Genomic DNA, 22,036 nt, shown 5'->3' with positions numbered 1-22,036 from the left:
AGGCCGAATTTCAATAAACAAGCGATTTATGGTCGACAATTGATAATTCTAATTAGAGTAGCCTATAAACAAACCTAGTTTCACGAGCGATTTTCAATTACTGTGTTCAAGGCTTTATTTTATTTTTTGACTTGAGGATGATAAAAGTCACCAAGAAATGCCACTACTATTGTGCCAATCAATACAATGACCCACCTTATAGTGACTTCATAGGATGAAATAGAGAATGGATATGATAATTCCATGGCCATCACTGAGGTCGCCTCCACATTCATCAGACGAGGTGCAGAGTTAACTCAATTCTTCATGGTGCTACACTTAGTATTCACAGCACTGAACACAATGAGTCCCATCGTTGTAGAGTCCCGAAAAATGTCCAGCACTACGACGAAGAATATGAATCCATAAAATATCCAAAGGTAAGGTGAGGTGAGGAGAGTAATCACTCCTTGACGGTTGGTATTGGACTGCTTTTCCCTTCCAACAGTGACTGCGAGGTTGCTTCGTAGAGTTGTTTGGCTCGGAATATTCAGAAAATTAGGTAGTTAATAGTTATCTTTAACTCCTCTTTACTTTGGTTTGCACAACGAAGGCTGAGGTCAGTTAATTAGCACAATTTTATTTACTGTGATTTAGGAAAAATAAAGCCTCAAACATTAATTGAACAAACCGGAATTAAATTAAAACAAGCAAATTAAAAGAAACAAATTCAAAGAAATTATAAATTAAACTACGGAGATAATCACCAATTCCAAGGAATGTTTCTCCATGTAAGGTAATTACCGATCATAAAGAAAATTTCTCAATCACCCAAAATAGCCATAAACTTTTTACAAAATGTTATAGGAATATATATTTAAATATATATTTTATACACTCCGAGGGGAGGGATTGAATTTTCATCTGAAAAGTCAATGGAAAATAAATTTAAAACAAAATAAACTTAACTAATAATATATACAGATTAAATGTCTTCCTGTGAAAGAATTTCCTTAGTTTTAGCCATGCTGTCAATGGTCACTTGACATTAAAGGAATCAGGCTTGTCACATGACGCTTGACAAATCTTCGACTTTTACCTAGCATTACTTTAGCCCCAGTAACTTCATCGTAAATATTCTTAGTGAGCTCTTTAACAATTCCTATGGGGTAATCAATGGCTTTGGTCATATTTTCCTTAACAAGAACTAGATCTCCTACCTTTAACTGCTTATGTGGTACAGGCTTATACCTATCCTTTTTATTTGTTGCTTGATATACAAGATGGTTTAAAAATTCATTATTATAGATGTCTATCAGCTTAGATTGTACTTTAACAAGTTTTTCATAGGAGTTCCTTATCAAATCCACTGGATCAACTGACCAATCCGGATCTGAAGTAGTACCTTGCAACTGTGGAATGATATTCAATGTTACAAGATCACGGCCATATAACAACGTCTCAGGAGTTATGACCTCAGGCAATTCCTCCAGAGAATATTCCCTCAATGAGTCTTTAAAGGCTATAGGCCTGCGATTAATAAGGTGTACTGTTTTAGATACAATAAACTCAAAATCCTTGTATGGTAAAATGTTTTTACCAATAGCTCCTTGTATCAGTCTTTTAGACAGCTTAACACAGATTTCAACTAATCCCCCAAGTTCACTGTTACCCTTATAATAGTGGTCAAATTTTATCTCATTCATATTATGCCTTCTCAGAAAATCTTTAGTTTCAAAATCAGAAAGAAAAGTCTCTATAATATTGGATCCAGCAGTCATTTGAGTTCCCAAATCAGAGACAATATACTCAGGCATTCCAAATTGATAAATGTGGAGCTGCAAGGCTCTTAGCAAATCCTCAACCGAGAGACTATCACACAGCTTTAGATTTACCGCTCTTGACCACATGCAACTAATTACTAGGATCCATACCTTTTCTTTGGAATTGTTCACTTTAACATAAAAAGGGTCCCATATGATCAATGTAAATATTACGGAATGGGACATTTGATGGATCAATTCTAACCTCACGATAAGAACTCTGGTTTAATTCAATAGGTCTTTCCCTGAACCTTTTGCATCCAATACAGCCCCTTATATACTTCTTTACTAAAGAAAATATATGGGGAATCCAAACAGTTTTCCTAATTTCTTGTATAACAGAGTAACACCCTGCATGATGTAAGCTAAGATGTGTGTGCCTAATTAACAAAGAAACTAATGGGCTACACTTTGACATCAGCAGTGGAAAACTATACTCCCTGTATTTCCTAATTTTCTTAATTCTGTCACACTTACTTTTTACTCTCAGCAACCCTTTGTTATCTTGGTATACATTTAACTGAGAAACCAAAGGTGGAATGTCACTTTAATATCTTTGAAGCAGAATTAAAGTACTCAAAAATCTCAGGAAACAGACTTCTCTGGTCCAACAGAATTACTCTATGATATGCCTCCCTGTAATAGTTAAAATCAGCAGAGTGAAGAAACAAATGAGAATACTTGTCTGGATGTTTGTGAACTAAGGAGGTTTTCAGACAATTTACAAACTTTAACACTAAAGCATTAATATTAACCAGCTTACCAAAACTAGATACTTTTTCAGGAGGAATTAATTGACAATGATCAGTGCCTTGAATTTCAACATATCCTGCAAACTTTTCTACCCTTTCAGAATAATCTGGGTCTGGAACCAGTACTGTAAGAATATCTCTACTAATAGTGTTATCTGATGCATCAGTCAAAAATTCTGGTCCCGTGATAAAATTAGTCTTAGTTAACTGATTATGAGAAATAGGTCTGGCTACACAGTCTGCTGGGTTCTGTACACCTGACACAAAAGAAAACTCCACCTGATGTGCCTCACACAAGTTAGCAATGTGTTCTAGTCTATTAAGAACAAACACTGAGCGTTTCTGCATTTTATCAAGCTTATGTACATACGAGTTGACCCAGCTAACCGTAACTAAACTGTCAGAGTACATTCGCAGTTTATTAATCTTTATAGCTTCAATGCACCGATCTCCAGCAATATCTTGAAATATATCAATTAAGCACTCTGTACCCAAAGACAATGCTTGTAGCTCAAGAGACGGAATGGATTTTGACTCCAATTGTTTGTTGACAATCTTCGATTTTGACATTACGAAAGAAACATTTGTATTCAAGTTAAGAAGGTAAATGACGCAACCAAACATGACCTTACTACTGTCGGCAAATCCTACAAGATCATATAAATCCTCCCTATTTCCAACATTTCTGTCCAACATAACTGGTGGAGCAGAGTTTGCCTGCCTGGCAATACAACGCCACTCCCTCACTTGAGAGTCTGTCAAGGTATCATCCCATCCCAAATTTCTTTGAACTTGCAAATCGTGCAAAAATAGCTTTGCTCTGTTCAGAAGGGGAACATTAAAATTGTACACATCAAAATGGCTAGCAATAGACTTCAAAATAAGTCTCTTAGTGTTTGCTGAAATATCTAAACTGATTTCCTTGGTAGAAATCTTATCAGTGGAACGATGCCACTGAAGACCTAGCAGTTTAATAGGGTCAGAGGTCACTTTATCAAAATCATCATCAATATTCTCTTGTAGAGATGAACAATTTGTTGCAAACTGTTGCAAGTTAAATCTATAAGGTTTGAATATATCAGGAAGCACAGAATACGCCCACTTAAGATCAGCTTCCTCATCTGTAGTGTATGCCCCATTGTCCATATATATTAGTTGATACACAAGAGACTTCATCCTGTTTATTTTGGAGTCCGGCGCTTCATCCAATATCAAAATTTTAAAGAGGGCCAACATGAGAATTGTGGGACTACATCTTAATCCGAAACTCAACCTAGAACATTTATACCCTACTAATGAATAATCTGCTTTCTCAATATTTCTATACCAAAGAAACAGTAGCCTATTTTGATCATTTTCTGGCAAAGCAATTTGATTGAATGCCTTTTCAAGATCAAAGCATAATAAAAACTTACCAAATCTCAACTGTAGGAGAGTGGAGGCTAACTTTTGGTTTAATGAAGGCCCAGAAAATATTGCCATGTTGTGACTAACTGCAGTTGGGGATTTAGAACTTTTTCATACAAATTAGAAAGAAAAACTACACGGCATTTAGTGGTGTCCCTCTCTGGTTTAAAGACCCCCCATGAAAGGCATGAAACTATGCTCAGGATGAGTATCCATAAAATCCTCAAGATTATCAATTCTTTCTATGATTCCTAATGTCTCCTGAGTCTTAAAGGTGTCATTTACTAAGGCTAACTTATCAGGTAATTTTTCTAATTTAGATGTAAGGGTTTTCAACACTGATTTGGCTAATTTGTAGTTGCGGCCTAGTAGATGACTAACTTTTGGGTTCCATAACAGTGGCATACACAATCTTCCATCAACAGTCCTATGGGTTTCTTCTAAAGCATACTCTATGAGCCTGTCATTCAGTTCTACATTATCTTCATGATATTGACCTCTGTCTTCCCCAACATAATATTTACAAGAGAGTTCTAAGCATTCATTTGTAGCCCTATTCAACTCAGATTCTATTATCTGACCATCATCATCAAACAACTCATATGTATTAGAAGTCTCCAAGTCATTTAAAGATGAAGATTCTACTGAAACGTTCTCTTTAGTTCCTGTTGGAAGTACATTTACAGCTTTTAACATATGTTGCACATTTGACTTCATGGAAGAACAAGGCTTCAAGAATCTCAAATTGCTCTTTAATTTATTTGTCTCCCTTTAGTAATATACCCAAGCATGTATCAGAATAAATAGAATCATTTGATTTCCCAAATACTATATCCTTTTCAGGGATACAATGCAAGGACTCTGATCCTAATATAAGTTTAATATTGTCTATCCTATCTGTAGAATTTAACAATCCCCGATCTGCTAGCTTGTATCCCTTTGAAACAAACCCACTGACTACTTCATTTAGCCCAGGTAACTGCAATGAAACATCAATTGAGGGAAGACAAAATGCATATACAATGTAACTACTGCTACCAATTGGCAACTCAATTTCAACTTGTTTAGTCTTATAACTCTTAGAGGAATTAATACCATTAATGGTTAAAGAAACTGCATTATTTACAACTTTCAAATTTAAATCTTGAGCCAAATTTTCTTCAATGTAATTTGCTTGACATCCAGTGTCTTTAAGGACTCTGAGATTGGTACCTTTAATTGAAGTATTAAAGGTTGGCAAAATTGTATATCGCTCAACCTCACAATTTAAAACTTCAGTTATAGCAGCAACACTACTGCTTGAACTACCAGCTACAGCTCCATTACCACTCTCAGAGTTTCTAACTCTATCTGTACTGTTACAGGCTTTACTTTCTTTTTTCCTTTCGGAATTTGGATTCTTTTCTTTAATACTGGTAGCACCTTTTTCATCGGGACACAAAAATGACATATGCCAGCCTTTGCAGTTTTTACATCTGGAATTAAATCTGAATCTGCATTCTGATAATATGTGACTTGGATAGCCACACTTTGAGCAAGCACCCAGTTCCTCCAATTTTTTTCTTTTATCTTTGCTGGATACAAAGTTAGGACATTTACTCAAAAAATGGCTTGGATCTTTGCCTAATTTACTGCAAATGCTGCACTTGCCTACTTTAGAGTCAAAAGAAACCTTGGCAGCCAAGCTAGTAGTGTCAGACTTTTGTTTCTCTACTTTCTTACCTTTTTTACCTTGTAAATATCTCTCACTAGCATCAAAGAAATTATCCCTAATTTCTGCAAGAGATGGCCTAATTTTGTTAGTTATGGCAGTCATATGACACTTAAATTTCTCATTTAAGCCATTCCAGAAGAAGAACTGAAGAAACATGTCAACATCAATATTTAAGGTCTTAACGCTTGCTACTAAATTGCTTACTTTCCCAATATATTCAAAAGGATCATCATCATCTGAAAGTTTTATTGAAGAGATTTGCTTTATGGTATTAAAAATTTGAATTTCTCTTGGGCCTAAAGCCTTTTCTAGCAAAGCTTTTGCATCAGCATAACTCTGACTTTGAACATCCAAAGTGTTAATTAATGTGAGAGCTCTTCCCTTTACCTGTTGTTTTAACAACAATAACTTATCATATTCTGGGAACTTAAACTTTGAAAGGGTTTGTTCAAATTCTACAAAAAACTTCCCAAGATCTTCGCCTTCAGTACTATTAAAGGTTGGTAAAGGAGCATGAGGACTCTTTAACAAGGACTGATGTGACTGATTATCTATAGGCAGATGCTGAACCTGAGGTAAATTTTGTAAAGTAGAGAAGCTCTCTTGAATTTTAGTTTTGTACTGTTCACATGCATCAAGCTCAACTTCCAAAGCAGCTTCCTCACAGTCAGCAGAAAACTTTGAAGTTTGTATTTTAGAGTCTAAGTCAGATAATTTCGTGAAATGCTCTTCAAGCTTCAGTTTCAGTGTAGAACGTTCAATATCACTATATGATGAAAACTGATCCTTCTTATTGTAAATTTCAGTAACGGACTTTTAACATATTTTCGTGATTTAATCAATAACTCAGTCATCTTGGTACCAGTTTCAGTAAGAATATAAAGCCAAATAAAGTAAAAACGGTAACGGAAATATACGTAATCTTAAAATTTAACCAAGGAAATATAAAAGTTAAATTACACCTCGTCCGACTAGCTTGGAAGCGAACCAGCAGCAACTCTTAACAACCAACATCCTCTGTCCTGTCACGGTCGCCATGAGCAGAAAAAAATCACTTAGAACAAACGACCGTGTTATAAAAATATTTATTTGCAAAACTAACATCTGTAGAAATCATTTTGAGAAATTTATAATATGTAGTTGGTTGTCAGTTGATGCTAGTTCACTTGGAGTAGTGACTGCTTCTGGTCAGCAAACCTAGAAGCATTGGCAGATATACTCCTGTCCCAAGCTTTCCACTCCACCTTGAGCCAGCCCTAAAAGATAGATAAATCTATAACCACCCAATTCAAATTGGAAAACCAGAATTTGTAAAGAATTGTTTAAATGAAATATGAATATAATTTTTGACTACCCTAAAATTTTGTTCCCAATATTAGGCTATAAAGGCAAATCAACAAATTAAATTCACCTCCAAAACTAATCTCAATTTAATAATTTCTAAAATTGCAAATCAAAAGCCAACAATTTTAATCATATTTTGACCTAATTAACAAATTGAATATATGTGATGAAGGCATCACTTAGAATATATGTTAAAAGGCCGAATTTCAATAAACAAGCGATTTATGGTCGACAATTGATAATTTTAATTAGAGTAGCCTATAAACAAACCTAGTTTCACGAGCGATTTTCAATTACTGTGTTCAAGGCTTTATTTTATTTTTTGACTTGAGGATGATAAAAGTCACCAAGAAATGCCACTACTATTGTGCCAATCAATACAATGACCCACCTTATAGTGACTTCATAGGATGAAATAGAGAATGGATATGATAATTCCATGGCCATCACTGAGGTCGCCTCCACATTCATCAGACGAGGTGCAGAGTTAACTCAATTCTTCATGGTGCTACACTTAGTATTCACAGCACTGAACACAATGAGTCCCATCGTTGTAGAGTCCCGAAAAAATGTCCAGCACTACGACGAAGAATATGAATCCATAAAATATCCAAAGGTAAGGTGAGGTGAGGGAGAGTAATCACTCCTTGACGGTTGGTATTGGACTGCTTTTCCCTTCCAACAGTGACTGCGAGGTTGCTTCGTAGAGTTGTTTGGCTCGGAATATTCAGAAAATTAGGTAGTTAATAGTTATCTTTAACTCCTCTTTACTTTGGTTTGCACAACGAAGGCTGAGGTCAGTTAATTAGCACAATTTTATTTACTGTGATTTAGGAAAAATAAAGCCTCAAACATTAATTGAACAAACCGGAATTAAATTAAAACAAGCAAATTAAAAGAAACAAATTCAAAGAAATTATAAATTAAACTACGGAGATAATCACCAATTCCAAGGAATGTTTCTCCATGTAAGGTAATTACCGATCATAAAGAAAATTTCTCAATCACCCAAAATAGCCATAAACTTTTTACAAAATGTTATAGGAATATATATTTAAATATATATTTTATACAGTAGTATACAGGAATGAATTCCCATTATGGTAAATGGTAGGTTAGCAGATAGTTAATAACTAAATACATAAAGTATAGTATACAGGAATGAATTCCCATTATGGTAAATGGTAGGTTAGCAGATACTTAATAACTAAATACATAAAGTATAGTATACAGGAATGAATTCCCATTATGGTAAATGGTAGGTTAGCAGATAGTTAATAACTAAATACATAAAGTATAGTATACTGGAATGAATTCCCATTATGGTAAATGGTAGGTTAGCAGATACTTAATAACTAACTACATAAAGTATAGTATACAGGAATGAATTCCCATTATGGTAAATGGTAGGTTAGCAGATACTTAATAACTAAATACATAAAGTATAGTATACAGGAATGAATTCCCATTATGGTAAATGGTAGGTTAGCAGATACTTAATAACTAAATACATAAAGTATAGTATACAGGAATGAATTCCCATTATGGTAAATGGTAGGTTAGCAGATACTTAATAACTAAATACATAAAGTATAGTATACAGGAATGAATTCCCATTATGGTAAATGGTAGGTTAACACAGAAATGCAGTCCCATCTTGGTAAATAGTAAGTTAACAGATACTTAATAACTAAATACATAAGATATAGTTTATGGGAATGCATTCCCATTATGGTAAATGATAGGTCAACAAAGGAATGCATTCTAATTATGGCAAATGATCAGGCATTAAATTGTGGGATGCTCCTCAGAATATAGCCACCAGGAGTCTGGTTATGGGTCAGCATTCTTTAATAATTAGTTGCTGTCTATAAACCCACTTTTCTACATTAAGCAGAAAGGTCATTTTGCATCAGATTGTCAGTCCTTACTTGTCAAACATCTTAGCAACCCTGATATATGATATTGGCTTCAGACATTCACAGACACATTGATATTCTAATGAAGTGGAAACTGACAATGGTCTCGTTATTAACCTACCGTTTATGGTCTCATTATTAACCTACCCTTTACATTCTCATTATTAACGTACCTTTTCCGGTCTCATTATTAACATGCTTTTTATGGTCTCATTATTAACCTACCTATTGTGGTCTCATTATTAAGCTACCTTTTATGGTCTCATTATTAAGCTACCTTTATGGTCTCATAATTAAGCTACCTTTTACGGTCTCATTATTAAGTTACCTTTTATGGTCTCATTATTAAGCTACCTTTTATGGTCTCATTATTAAGCTACCTTTTATGGTCTCATTATTAAGCTACCTTTATGGTCTCATTATTAACCTACCTTTACGGTCTCATTATTAAGTTACCTTTTATGGTCTCATTATTAAGCTACCTTTTATGGTCTCATTATTAAGCTACCTTTTATGGTCTCATTATTAAGCTACCTTTTACGGTCTCATTATTAAGTTACCTTTTATGGTCTCATTATTAAGCTACCTTCTACAGTCTCATTATTAACCTACCATTTATGGTCTCATTATTAACCTACCTTTTACATTCTCATTATTAACCTACCTTTTCTGGTCTCATTATTAAGCTACCTATTATGGTGTCATTATTAAGCGACCTTTTATAGTCTCATTATTAAACTACCTTTTACAGTCTCATTATTAACATGAATTTTACAGTCCCATTATTAACCTACCTATTATGGTCTTATTATTAACCTACCTTTTATGGTCCCATTATTAACCTACCTTTTACGATACCATTATTAACCTACCTTTTCCGGTCTCATTATTAACATACTTTTTATGGTCTCATTATTAACCTATCTATTATGGTCTCATTATTAAGCTACCTTTTACAGTCTCATTATTAAGCTATCTTTTACAGTCTCATTATTAGCCTACCTTTTATGATCCCTTTATTAACCTACCTTTTATGGTCTCATTATTAACCTACCTATTATTCTCATTATTAACCTACCCTTTACGGTCTCATTATTAACCTACCTTTTACAATCCCATTATCAACCTACCTTTTACAGTCTCATTATTAACCTACCTCCTACTACCAATAATAAGGGTTAACATAAGGCTTCTTCAGTTTCTTGATATTAGTGAAAAAAAAACCACATTTCATTGTAGGCATTTAAATCCATCATTAAGCTGAAGCTTCAGTCAGTGTCAGTGGGACATCCGTATGTCATTTGAATTGCTTATCATTTACATTGTTTACATAAGGTTATAAAATAGTATTTTTAAAATTATCTTTGTGGGTTGTATTAAGGTTGTTTACATAGAGTTATAGAGGATTATTTTTAAAATCTGTGTGTGTTGTATTAAGGAGCTTTGACACTTCAGAAAAGGCTGAGGAAGACAGGAAATTCATCCTCAGAAATGAATGGTATCAAGGACAGGTCACACTGTTGTTTAGTCCAGAATTCATGACGTCCATAGATTAAGGCATTGTCATTTTAAGATAAGTTTTCATTTTAATATTTACTAAACTGGAAGTTAATCAGATTTATAACAGGCATTGGTTGTTGATTTATATTATTTAAAATTCGTTTTGAAGAATAATAAACCATTTTGGTTATTATTCTTATGTCAAGGTTATTTTGATGAATGATTGTATCCTCTCTCTCTCTCAAACACACACACACACACAACACTCCACCTACAACCCTCTGATCACAACGGCCCACATCCACCCACAGTCCTCCCACAACCTAAGCCACAATCATCCACCCACAACCTAAGCCACAATCCTCCACCCACAACCCTCCACCTATAATTCTCCACCCACAACTATCCACCTATAACCCTGCACTTAAAACCATCCACCTACAACCATCTGCTCACAACACCCCACATCCACCCAAAACCCTACACCCACAGTCATCAACCCGCACCCTCAGACACAATCATCCACCCACAACCCTAAACCTATAACCCTCCACTCACCACCTTTCACCAACAACCATCCGTACAACCCTCCATCTATAACCATCCCCTACAATCATCCACCCACAATCCCACACCAGTAACCTTCCCCTAACAACCTGCTGCCCACATCCCTACACCAACAGTCATCAACCCACAACCCTCATCTACAACCATCCACTATAACCTTCAACCCACAACCCTCATCCACAGCTATCCACTACAACCCTCCACCAAACACCATCCACCCACGACGTTCTGTCCACAACTCTTCATACACAACCTTCAATCAACAACCTCCTTCAAACTACCCACAACCATCCACTTGCAGCCATACACCATAACCTTCCACACACCCATCTACCCACAACCTTCCTCCCACAACTTTCCACCTGCAACTTTGTACCCACACCCCCTCCACCCACAGTCACCTACCAACAACCCTTCACCCATAACCATTCATCCACAGTCATTCACCCATTACCTTACACCCACAACCATCGTCCCACTGCCATCAAACCACAACCATCCACTTGCTATCCACCCATAACCCTCCACCTACAACCTTCCACCCACAATCCCAATCCCCCACAAATGGTCATCCACCCACAACCCTCCGACAGTTCTTTATTCACAACATTCATCCACCCACATCCTTCCACCCACAGCCTTTCTTCCACAGTCACCCTCATACAACCTTCCACATACAACCATCCATTCACATTCTCCATCCACAGCCTTTCATCTACAATTCACCTATTCGTCTGAGGCAACCTTGGCCTTTCTGCAGGACACACCAGAATCCTTCTCAAGGATTCCAAAGCTCATACATAGTTAGCAAGGCCTCTCTCTCTCTCTCTCTCTCTCTCTCTCTCTCTCTCTCTCTCTGTACTTAACCTCAACAGAGCCAGAGTGACAGTAATCGATTTGAAATATTTTTCTCAGTCGCCTCAGTACATTCTCGGAGACTTATCAGATCATACTCCTGCAACCTTATTTCTCTCTCTCTCACTGTGTTAACTTCTTTACATACAAGATATGTGACACATGGGATTAATTGCCACCAGAATTTGTAAACAGCAACAACAGTGTGGAAGAGTTTAAAAGAAAGCTAGACAAAATCATTAGAACACTGTAAATGAACAGTAAGACCTGCTCTTAGAGATAAGTGAGCACATGATGTCTCCTCGGATGGACTAATAAGTCTTTGAGGCATCCTAATCCTTGTAACTCCTTGTAACGCACTCTCTCTCTCTCTCTCTCTCTCTCTCTCTCTCTCTCTCTCTCTCTCTCTCTCTCTCTTTAAGAATAAGCTCGACAAATATCTAAGATGCATTCCAGACCATCCAAAATTGGAAGATGCAAAATATACCTTAAGATGCATTAGCAATTCTCTGGTAGACATCAGAGGCGCCTCACACTAAGGGACCTCCTGGGCAACCCCAACGAACTGTAAGACATGTAAGACAACTCTCTCCTCAGTACATACCTAAGGTAAAGTCAGCAGACACATCTTGAAGCAGTGGTCATAGAGATTTGTATCTCCTGACATCTTCATGCATAGGAGTTTAAAATATGATATGAATTCATATCCAGAGTTGATTTTGAAAAGGAAGTCTGTGAAGTGTCGAGATGACAGTCATGCTTTGAATTTTAAAGGAAGTTCTTTGTTTTCCAGGTATATTTCAGAAGCTGGGATCACTCACTGACAGACAGAGACATTGCACGCAGGAATTGAAGATCCAGCTCATCGGATGAAGAAAAATCTGTACTCTGGAAAATCAGCAGAAAATTTGCTTTTTTGAAAAAAAAGAGGTGACCTCTGTTTTTTTTTTTGGACTGGAGGTCTGTTCGATTGCTGTTAAATTGCTGTGCCATGATGTTCCTCGTTCTGACTTTATGAATAACATATAGGCAATTATTGCTTGCATTATTCAAGAGGGCTTTTCTTTAGTCTGGTGGCCCCTGAATGTAAGGGCTTGGCACTGAAAAAGGGAAAATGAACATTTATCGCCCTGGCCCTAAAAAAATAACAATTCTTGTCAAGGTAAAAAAATACTCTGTAGGATGTATTAATTTTACTTTATATCTGCCTCTTACTATCAGTGGATTTTGCCTTTCATGTAATAAGTTATATCTGTCAATGTATTTTGCTTTTCATGTAATTAGTTGTTTTTCATGTTTCTTTCATGTAGGATATAATTAATGTGTACGGTTTGGCACCCTTTCATTTGGCAGATAAGTTAAATACTAATATCTCAAGTGAGTGTTGATTGTAATATTACCTAAGAAGGCACTCTATGTATCTCACAGTAATATTACTGGAGTAGAGGGTACAAACATTTCATATTTGCTTATGCCTGAATGCCCCCAGCGAGAGCAACTGGTCAGACCTTCCTATGCTAGTGTGAGCCCTTTATCTCTTCTGTTTATTTCACACTCCTACAAACCCTTTCCCCCTTAGGGGGTAGCGCAGTCAGTGCACCTCACGCCGTGGACTGTAGGCAATACATTAGGTTCTTGGCAGCGTCCCTTCGACCACTAGCTGCAACCCCTTTCATTCCTTTCACTCTACTCCGCTCATATTCTCTGTCTTCCACCTGACTTTCCACCCTCTCCTAACAATTGTCTCACAGTGCCTCAACTGCTTTGAGGTTTTCTTCTGTTACACCTTTCAAACCCTCTTTACATTCGACATTCATTTGTTTCCGTCTGTTTAATTTGGTTGGCTTTGATGTGCTGTGTTCAGTGAACTGATCAGTAATTTAACACTTCTTTTGCTTTTCGTGTTACTACGACTGCTCTCAGTCATTGCATGATCCTGGTATTTCTTTAAATTCAATTTGTAACTGTGCTTTTAAGAATAAGTTTTGGAACTTCAGAAGTTCAAGCGAAGATGCAATGCATTGCTACCCTAATACAATTCAATTTGTATTTTAATATTTTACATTTATGTTGATTTCTTTATTAATTTGTTAATTTAACTTCTAATGACTGATCTCTCTTTCTGTATTTCCCATTACTTTCTGTTACCTCTTTCGAATGAACACCATAATATTCTTTGGAAGCTTCTTGAATTTCAAGTCAGTGGCTCCTGTGGTGGCCATGTTCCATACGAATAGGGCTCATCTTCTGAATAATAATAATAATAATAATAATAATAATAATAATAATAATAATAATAATAATAATAATAATAATAATAATAATAATAGTAATAATAATAATAATAATAATAATAATACCCCTTACCAGAGTTGTTTATTCATTCAGTATTTTGACATTGTTACCAGTACAGTGTAATGGGTACTTCCTCTTACCCGTCGTTTCTTGTCCCTCCCAGATGTTTACTGTGCATCTTGTTAGTATTAAGATATCTAATTACTGTTGTGATTTTTATCCTTCCCCATAATCTGGCTAATGTTTGACGAGTATCTATGCCTCCTCCAGGGCCTTGCCCAGTCTTGTGGGCAAGGGTGGTTAATCCTGCAGTTTATTTAAGACAAACCCAACATCTCTTTATAGCTGAAATAGACGTTTGGTTTTTCTGCTCTTCAGGCACAAGTGAAGATGAGAGGTTTGTTACCCTGGAACACAGACAAGGTTATTTTGTAAGGCTAGTGTTGGTAAATGGATTCATATATATATGTATGTATATGTGTATGTAGGTGTATATAAGTAAACATGTATGTATATATATATATATATATATATATATATATATATATATATATATATATATATATATATATATATATATATATATATATATATATATATATATATATATATATATATATATATATATATATATATATATATATATATATATATATATATATATATATATATATATATATATATATATATATATATATATATATATATATATATGTGTGTGTGTGTGTGTGCGTGTGTGTATATTTTATTTCTGTATTGTTTTAAGAGGAAAAGGTTGTCATTGTTATGTACCTCAGGGATCCAAGTTGTAGGCAAGCATACTAATCAATAATATTCATAATGCCAAAGATAGAAATATCATAATGTATTGAATGTGAACCTCGACTGTGAATCTAGATATGTTACATTCTGTAAAGTTAAATGCTTAAAAGCTAAATGCTGAAAGAAAATTAGTTGTAAAAAGTCTTCATAAAAAAATATATTTTCGTCACTTAAATCTCAGACATGCAAATATGATTGGTTCTCTGCAGTCTTGGAGTTTCACTAAATGAAAATTTATTCCGAGGTAATATTGACGTTTGTTCTGTAGAGCAAAAAGAATATTGTATATTTGTAATTATTGTGTAGCAATTGAACTTAATGTGTTTTGGCCTTATTGCACTTGAAGTAAAGTAGGGATGGATTTCCAAATTATAGGAAGTGTTAGACATGGAAGGTGTGTGTGTATGTGTGTGTGTGTGTGTGGGTGTGTAAGAAATATTACAGCAAAAATCATCATTTCAAATGGGCCACGACCCAAGATCCCGTAGGCGGGCAGTGCCGTCACTGCACCTCACGCAGTGCACTGTAAGTATTACTTAAGGGTCTTTGCAGCAACCCCTTTCATTCCTTTTTGTGTACCTCCGTTCATATTCTCTTTCCTCCATCTTAACTTTCCACCCTTTCTTAACAATTGTTTCATAGTGTAACTTAAAAAGGTTGTCCTCCTGTTACACCTCTGAAGTCTTTTATTCCGAGTGACCTGATAGGTCCCACCGCGTGGCTTTTGGCCAAAATTTTATATACGGCAGCAGGATAATTACTAAGTACCACATTTTTCTCTTTGCCCGTCCTCAAGTTGCGTTTGAGCAAGTTTTGGTTTCGTGTGGGATTTTGAATTTTTGGGAGTTTCTCTGTTTAGATTTTTTTTTTATAGTTTTATATTTGCTGTTTATTTCCCCATTTTCAGAATACGTTTTGTTCTACGTAAAGTCTTGTGTTGAATATCAATTTTGATATGGGATCTTTTTGGCTCCTGTTCTTAGGATGACAGGTGTTCTGTTCCTTTTTAAATTGTACCTTCTCCGCTACCGTTAATCTTGTGTGTTCTCTCTCTCTCTCTCTCTCTCTCTCTCTCTCTCTCTCTCTCTCTCTCTCTCTCTCTCTCTCTCTTTTGAACTAGGCATTGCTTAGGACCAGTGAAGGATTCATGATATAACATTGTTAGTTTTTTTTTTTTCTCTCTCTCTCTATCTCTCTCTCTCTCACATGAACTAGGCTTTGCATAGGACCATTGAAGGATTCATGATTTAACATTGTTAGTTTTTTCTCTCTCTCTCTCTCTCTCTCTCTCTCTCTCTCTCTCTCATGAACTAGGCTTTGCATAGGACCATTGAAGGATTCATGATTTAACATTGTTAGTTTTCTCTCTCTCTCTCTCTCTCTCTCATGAACTGTGGTTTGCCTATGACCACTGAAGGATTCATAACAGAGTTCAGAAGATAACCTCTGTTGAAAATGAAATTCATGATAAGTGTGAACTTAGTCTCATCCTCAACATGATCTTTAGTCTTGTATCTGGTTTCTGCTGAACACGTTTCAGATACGTATTGGTTTCTTTCGAAGCTCGTCTGGTATGTGTATTTCCTGTCCGGTATTCGTATGTGCTTGCCTTCATCCAGCCATTTTATCATTTCCAAGTTTAATAATTTTTGGGCTTAATTCCTCCCCCCACCCCTTCCATTCTCGTCACCTGTCAATCACTGTGTTCTTGTCTGTTTTTGTAGCGTCACTGGTCCAAAGTATCTCTTGCAAAAATGCTTTTTACCTTCGATTCATGCCATTTCATTCCCTGCGAAACCTCTCATACACAGCATCATCACAGCCACTTTCTTGGCCAGATGTTATCACTTTGTCCTTTTACATTCGCCCACAAACTTGGTTAAACAGACACTGATTTCATTCTTCTCCATTCCACTTCAACATTCAGTCCTTTTCCTCTGATTGTCTCTGCTGTTAAGACCAGGTCCTGCCCATATGGCAGCTCCCAAGTGCCTTCATTTTCGCATTCCTTTGTGGCATCTGCTAAGACTACGATTTCAAATGAACACCATATTCTGTGGCTTGAATTTCAGGTGAATGGCTCCTGCGGTGTTCCATATGAATTGGATCCATCTTCTGAATAATAATAATAATAATAATAATAATAATAATAATAATAATAATAATAATAATAATAGTAATAGTAATAATAATAATAATTATTATTATTATTATTATTATACAGCCTTCCCTAAAGCTTATGGTACTCTATAGTGCCCTCGCCTGTACAAAGAGGCCAGTACCCTTTGGGTTCCTGAAAACTCTGTCAGATACCCTCTTAGGTACGTGAACATATATAAAAAGTCCTTAGTTGCTTGGTACTTGCATGTGAATGCCACTGTATAAAGATGCTGTATTGCTGATTTTTCTTATGCAAAACCAGACTGACATTTGTGTCTGAAGTCTTTCTAGTCAGCACTAAGGGGTCCCATTTCAGATAAAGAGTTAGAAGAATACTTGTAATGGGGACCTTCTCTTTCTGCTTAGTGCTTTCATGTAGATGCCTCTTTATCAAGGTTTGTCTGTTGTTGATTTTCCTCTCACAGAACGAGACTGAAAATTGTCTATTAAGTCTTTCTGGCACCAGGGAGCCATTTCATATAAAGATTTAAAATAATGGTTATAATGGGAAATTGAATTTATCAACTGCAGTGCAAATTTAACTTGGATAAATATGGCTAACACTTCCTTAGGGTAGTTTTGCTTTAACCAAACATATAAAGTTATTGGGGATTATGTTGGTACAAAGTAAAGGGCGTGATTGGCCAAAATACTCCATAAAGCTGTAAGATGTGGTCTTTTACGTAATTATCATTTACTATCTGTATAATGTAAGTACATTTCATTAAGTAACTGCCATTTTTGAGTCATGTTTATTCGTCTTTTCTGAGAATGTTTGAAAAGGCAGAATGAGTTCGTCTGGAATACGAAGAAGAGATTTGGATGTTTTGTGTTAAGTACATTGTTAGTTTCGTCTGAAGGAGCTTCAGTTTTTTTTTTTTTTTGTGAATAAATATGTTGTGTTTGTTTTTAAACCCATGTTCTCTCTCTCTCTCTCTCTCTCTCTCTCTCTCTCTCCAATATTTCTGGTGCTATTTCCTTGTAGTCTGGTAAAACTCTCTCTCTCTCTCTCTCTCTCTCTCTCTCTCTCTCTCTCTCTCTCTCTTGTACCATTACATTATAGTCTGGTAAAACTAACTCTCTCTCTCTCTCTCTCTCTCTCTCTCTCTCTCTCTCTCTCTCTCTCTCTCTCTCTCTCTTGTACCATTTCATTATAGTCTGGTAAAACTAACTCTCTCTCTCTCTCTCTCTCTCTCTCTCTCTCTCTCTCTCTCTCTATATATATATATATATATATATATATATATATATATATATATATATATATATATATATATATATATATATATATATATATATATATGATTATTATCACTTTTGTACGTGATTCATTTATCTCACATATTACCACAGGTGAAAAATAAGGACCTACACCCCGTTTCTTATTTTTCACCTGTATGTCTCTCCTAAATGATATATATATATATATATATATATATATATATATATATATATATATATATATATATATATATATATATATTTTCTCGTAGTATTTCATTGTCTAGTAAATCACTCTCTCTCTCTCTCTCTCTCTCTCTCTCTCTCTCTCTCTCTCTCTCTCTCTCTCTCTCTCTCTCTCTCTCTCTCAGCTAATACCAGGCTCAAAGACGTAAGATGAACCATGAACCCAGCCAAAACCACAATGACTTTCAAAAACGTCACTTCAGACTTTTTAAAAGGATGGTTAAAAATTGAAATGAAACATTGCTTAGAAAAGCTAAAAAATGTTTCTGTTGAGGCTAAAATCAAAGATTTGATTATACCTGATTGAGGCTATAGACTAGGCCTAAGTAAAAATTAAAGACTTTACGAATATAGGTAAAAAAATTGGTAAGGACTATCCCACTAAACTTAAGATTATCGATAAAAAACAGTCCATCAGAATGATTAGAGAGAAAGGCGAGCGTAGAAGTACTACGTGACGTCATCAGGAACTGCCCCTGTAGAATGGCACGAATGAATATATTTGATGACGTCTAGGTTGTGACGTCATGACTTCATTCGCCAAATGTGTAAAGGGTGTGATGATATAGGTTGTAAAGTCATTATTTCATTCAAAATTCATGTATAGGAATCAAGGTTGTGACGTCACTGGTGACGACATTCCATTTTCAATGTCAAGGTTGTGACGTCATTCCATTCACAAAGCCATGCATACAAATCAAGGTTTGTGATGCCATAGTTAGTGACGTAATGTAGAAAAACTGTAGAATATAGAGGAAATAAAAACCATTAGATAACCGGACAGTCTTTTATTGAAATCCAAGAAATAATTTCAAAGGTAGGGGAGGTTACTCTTGAGAATGATGATAAAAATATGTAAAATTTTTTTCCTCCTTGGAGCCAGCATTGCAATGCCCCGAAAGGGGGAATGCCCCAGCAGGGGGTATACAGCCAGTCTGGTACCAACTTTTAAGTCGACCTAAAGGGCGTAAATTTTCTAAGCTGACAGCTGATTGGCCGAGATGGGAAAAAGCCTTCTAAATACTTCTCCTGTACTTTCCCAAATGTCTTTCAGTTTTCTGTGTTACACAGACCCTTTTAAATTCAAAGAAAACGTTAAGGACAGAGTCTCCCAAGATGGGCGTGGTCAAGTTACCAACGAGACAAGCCTTAGCTTACGTTTGCTCTGAAGGACCTGCTTTCGTACCTAGGCAAATGCTTGCTTGGCGTGTAGGGTCTAATGAAACATGGAGTGTTCAACCCGTAGACTTTTACAGCCAGAATTTCATCTAGCATAATGGCTAAAATATTCCCAATTCCAGTTCCTCTGTGGATAACTTGGAAGAAATCTACTGGGTGTAAACCTACACTCTGGCATTCTGCTTTCCGTTTTCATTGAGATTTCGAAACCGAAAGAGTTCCTCTAACGTCTTAACTAGAAAATGAGTCTTAGACAACCCTCATAGAAAACGGAACAATTAAGCAAAAGACGGTAACGAAGTTAAATATATTATCTCGAACGTCTTAGTCATCTGACGTTGACCTGTAGGCTACCTGACAGAATTCTTGACTTGGAGAGCTGTGCAGGATCATTTTACTTGTAAATATTAATTGATACGACTATGTCATCCTCATTATCAGGTATATGTATATATAAATCTGACAATTTTCTTTAATACTGATTTAACTAAAATAACTTAGTATTTTTAAAGGTCTCACACAGACTGTTCTCTGACATCTTCCTCCAGTATTCTGACGTCAAATTTGATATCAAAATTTCAATAATGGCGGCAAAATTAGTCTAATCATGATCTTAAACATGAGACTTGAATTTGACACAAATATTGCCATTTTGTCAACAAGATTTGACGGAAAAGTGCTGAAATATCTCGAAAAATAGGCTCCTGTGACACCCCAACCAATGTAGAAATGCTCTATATGCATGACTTCAGATTCATTGGTTATTTTTCAAGTTAGTTCCATTTAGATGAAATTTTTAATACTGAAATTATTTATTTTCACTTAATTTTATCATTAGATTTCGTTCCTTCAAACATCTTTGCCTGAATAACTTTTTCTATGTGAATTTGATGATGCAATGTGTTTAATTATAGCTTGAAAGACGCCAAGTTCCACGATTAGAGGGACATTTATTTACTAGAGAAATGTACATATTAAATCATTTTGCTTGTGTAGCCTACTGTATTTAGACAGCATTTTTTGCTGATTAGTTGCAATCTATCTTCAAAATCACATGTTTGCTGCATTCTCCTATCTTATTAATGTGCTTACTTTACTTTTTTTAAATAAAAATTCGCAGTCTAAAGTTGTTTAAACTGTATTTTTTAAGGCTTAGCCTGTTAACCTAACATACTCCAAAATACTTAATCATTCACAACTAAATTTCCTAATTTGGTACAAATAAAGAAATTCTAATTAACTTTATTTTACTTCAAATTACAAGTCATCCTCCAGTCTTCCTGTCACAACAAACGCAATTAATTACACCAAGACACACACAGTCCCCCCAAAAGCAGACAAGTGACCCAAACCCCTTCAGGTGGAACAAGCGCGCCTTGAGGCACTCCCCCCTTCCCCAAAAAACCACAAATGCGTCTCATAGGCTTAATGACACCATTCAATGTAAGTGATTGAGTCGGGTAAATGGTCGGAGACGTGCAAAGCTAATGTCCTCCTGCCCTGAGTTCTTCCTCCCCAGCAGGACAGCAGGTCGGACTAACGTCAACCTTCACCGTGCACGTGGACCACCAGGCCAGTTTAGGTTCTGTGTGATGCGACTTACAAAACTCCACTCCATTGCCAGGTAATTAGGATAGGATTAGACCTAACTAACTAGTAGGCTAATTATGTAATCAAGGACAACATTTAGGCTCATTAACAGGTAATTTGGTAGAAGAAACCTCACAATGACATGTAATTTGGGCATGAAATCAGCCTCTTTAACAGGAAATTACGTAGGTAATCAGGGGTAAAAATTAGGCTCATTAACAGGCAGTTTGATAAAAGAAACCTTTCATTAACATGTAATTTGGGCAAGAAATTGTCCTCTTTAAGAGGTCATTATCTATTTAGGGAGGAATAATTATCCATTGTCTTATAATTAATGGATAATCTGCTTCTTTAACAAGTAATATGGGAGTAAAAGTTCACCTTATTAGCGGGCAATTATGAAAAAATGTCTAGCTGCAAATTGGAACATTCCTTCGGGTGTTTTAAAGTTCATTTGTGTTCTCAAATCTTCCTGCTTTCAGTTTTAACAAGACTTTGAAAAACAGTTTTGTACTGATCATTGGAACAGGACTGAAGATTGAGAAAAATCGTTCCATGCAGTTCATCAAATTATTGACAATAAAAATTCCTTTATGCCTTGTTTATCAGAATTGAGCCACGTGACTAAAAATCGACTAAAAACGTAAACTGTTGTTTCATATG

General features: G+C 35.7%; 1 long non-coding RNA gene across 1 annotated transcript in view; it reads left to right on the top strand.

Annotated features, from left to right (window-relative positions):
* Positions 1–13,540, top strand: part of LOC136855358 (uncharacterized) — a 37,609-nt gene extending 24,069 nt beyond the window's left edge. Inside the window, exon 2 of the long non-coding RNA XR_010857997.1 lies at positions 12,654–13,540. This is a non-coding gene — a long non-coding RNA (uncharacterized lncRNA). The remainder of the gene's footprint in view (positions 1–12,653) is intronic.
* The last annotated feature ends 8,496 nt before the right edge of the window (positions 13,541–22,036 follow it).

This window comes from Macrobrachium rosenbergii, chromosome 31, assembly GCF_040412425.1.
Source record: "Macrobrachium rosenbergii isolate ZJJX-2024 chromosome 31, ASM4041242v1, whole genome shotgun sequence".
In the NCBI taxonomy this organism is placed as follows: Eukaryota; Metazoa; Arthropoda; class Malacostraca; order Decapoda; family Palaemonidae; genus Macrobrachium; species Macrobrachium rosenbergii.
The sequence above is the reverse complement of the archived record's forward strand: the minus strand, read 5'-3'. Positions and strand labels throughout refer to the sequence as shown.